Raw genomic sequence first — 2,787 nt, forward strand, 5'->3', positions numbered from 1 at the left:
AGCATGGGGGGTGGAGCGTTCAAACTGCAATTGTGAGCAAAAGTACCTGTGCTGAAATAAGTAAATGTTGAAGTAGCTGTGATTTGATGAGAAGCATGAACAGAGAGAGATGAAAGTGAGGAGGACCCTTGCTCCCAGGGAAGACCTCTGTTCCTAGAGATGAAGATGCTCCCAGAGATAGGTGAAGAGAACCTTTGCTTCTGAACAGCTCAACCTTAAAATGGTACCCCATTAACATGACTGGACCCTTGAAAACAGTTGTGGGGAAAGCTGTAAGTCGAGGGAAGGGACTCTCACATGCGAGCAGAGAACCAACCCGGGTGCCTGTCTGGTTGTGATACTGAAGCCATGAGAGAACTGTTTCATGTGGAGATGTCTCCATAGCATGAGCAAGGGAGACTCCTCTCCCTAAATGGACTGAACAAGGTTATTATAGAGGTGGTAAACTGACTGAACATCTCAAGGGCTGTCTTTTTACATTGTCAGTGGGAGAAGGGAGAAAGGTGGGGGAAGGAGAAGTGTTCTGAAGGTTTAGTCTGACTTTTTCTTTCTTTTAGGTCTGTTAATAAACTTCATTATATTCTTTTAAGTTTTGTGCCTGCTTTGCTTTCTCCTAATACTTATCTCACAGAAGGAAAATAAGTAAGTAATGGATATTTTGAACCAAACCACTACACTAAATTGGTGTTTCTGCCCGGTTTACGAACTGAACCTGCTACACCAGAGCATGTGAGAGAAGAGCACTCTGCTCCTAAGTAATGACATTCACCCTTCCAGGAAAAAAGACAGGAAGAAAGCAGGCTCGGGGAGGAAATCTCCAGCCTCCACTAACCAACAAGGAGGAACTGGAGAAAAAAGGGATAGCATAGACTATTTCTCCCTTAAAAGTGTGACATGGGCAAGACACTTCTTGTGACCAAAGATCACAGCATTCTTTTCTGTTCTTCAGCAACAACTACGCAGTTTACTTCCCTTGCTTTGGTTAAAGCAGAATCATAGAATCTCTTGAGTTGGAAGGGACCCACAAGGATCATTGAGTCCAACTCCTGGCCCTGCACCCGAAATTCAATGAAAGGGGAATTATCCTCGTATTAGTCAGTTTTTCCATCAGCTTTAAGATTTATCTCGAAGATAAACAAAATGCTATTCAGAGCTGTGTGATTACTATTTTAACAAGTGTTACTGGAAAGTACTGAGAATATTAGCTTTCACTGTCCATTCACAGCAAGGCCTAGTTAGAGTAAGATACTCTCTGGAATACTCAGAACAGCTGTGATTACCCACTCTCAAGAGAGATTAATTTGACTGGAAAGACAATGGAGAAGTCCTTGAAAGAAGATATGGAGAATGGAGACTTTTCTATGGGAGGACATGAGACAACTCACTTTTAACAGAATGGAGGCTGAAAAGGACTTATTTCTCTATATACTGAAATCTTAAGCAGCATGAGAGAGAGTGTAGTTAGGCTAATGTTGGCTCAAAAGCAAGTGGAATAAATTATCCAGGAATAAATATACTCTGGAAATACAAAAAAAAATATTTCTAGTACGAGAGCAGTGAAATCCTGGAAAGACTCACTCAAAGCAGTAGTAGTATCAAATGAAGTGCTCTGCTTTCCAGTGGAGTTTGCTAAGTATATTGATGACGTTGCCTGAAATAGAGGACCTGTTTCAAATGACCTAGCATGTCCACTCAAGTCCTTGAAGTCACCTGAGGTTACTTTCAGAAGATGCACACACACAACTGGTTCTTGTGCAAAGCCAAGAATTACATGCCAGTGCCAGTTACACTCACAGAGCTTCTACTCAGCCCCACAGGAAAACAACTGACCTGCTAGCAGTTCTGCTCATCCCTAAACCTCAGGGTCTGAAAATTGTGTGTTTTCAGGCAAGTGGTCATACTTTCACCTATCCAACCTCACAAAATTCCAAGCCTTTCAATGAAACTGACTTTAAAGCATGTATTTGGAATATAGGAAACCTGAATTAATTTCTTTTCATCTCCTATGCAATCCTAGAAGATTCATGGAAAGATTCAGTCACCTGCTCAGAGATGAAAGTTTTATGAGGTAGCAAGACATCTAGAAGTTATTCACTGTGATTTGTCCCTATGAATCTAGTTCCTGTACTTCCGTAGAACTAGATGCTTTAGTTAGGATGCAGAGAAGAAATTCAGTTACAATCATCAGCTTTTCATGGGCTGTGCACTAATTACTCCACAGCAGCAGAGCTTTATCAGTTAGCTCTGTAATGATCCAGTGAAGATTCTTAGCTCAGGCTCACTCCAAGAAAACAGATCTGTACTGCCTGCAGGGTCAGTGTGATTTCAAGAGCAGTTCAGCCACCTCTATGGTGTATGCAATCCAAAACTATGAGCCATCAGAGTCCAAATTAGCTCCCCAACATCTGATTTGACAGCCCTATGCTTCCAGAACTGGGAGTATTACATTGTATGAAGATAAAATACACCCAGTAAAAACTACTGAAAATTAAAGAATGAAACCACAGTAAATTAGAGAATGTCAGCCCTTGGGATAACTTCATCACATAAATGTTGTCAGAATGACCCCAGTATAATGTTTGCACAGGCCAGCTAGCTCCATTCCAAGCAATGCCCAGGCAGGATTTGGGAGCTGGCGTGGTCCAGGAGCAGTTTACATGCAGCCACTGTGCTTTTATGGTTAACAGGATTTAATTTTGCTAACGTAGCCAGATCAAACCAGACTGAGTCCTGGCACTGCAGGCACACAGTAACTCCAGCCCCATATGGAACATGCCAGACATGGGA

Source organism: Corvus brachyrhynchos, unplaced genomic scaffold (genome assembly GCF_000691975.1).
Source record: "Corvus brachyrhynchos isolate BGI_N302 unplaced genomic scaffold, ASM69197v1 scaffold101, whole genome shotgun sequence".
Classification (NCBI taxonomy): domain Eukaryota; kingdom Metazoa; phylum Chordata; class Aves; order Passeriformes; family Corvidae; genus Corvus; species Corvus brachyrhynchos.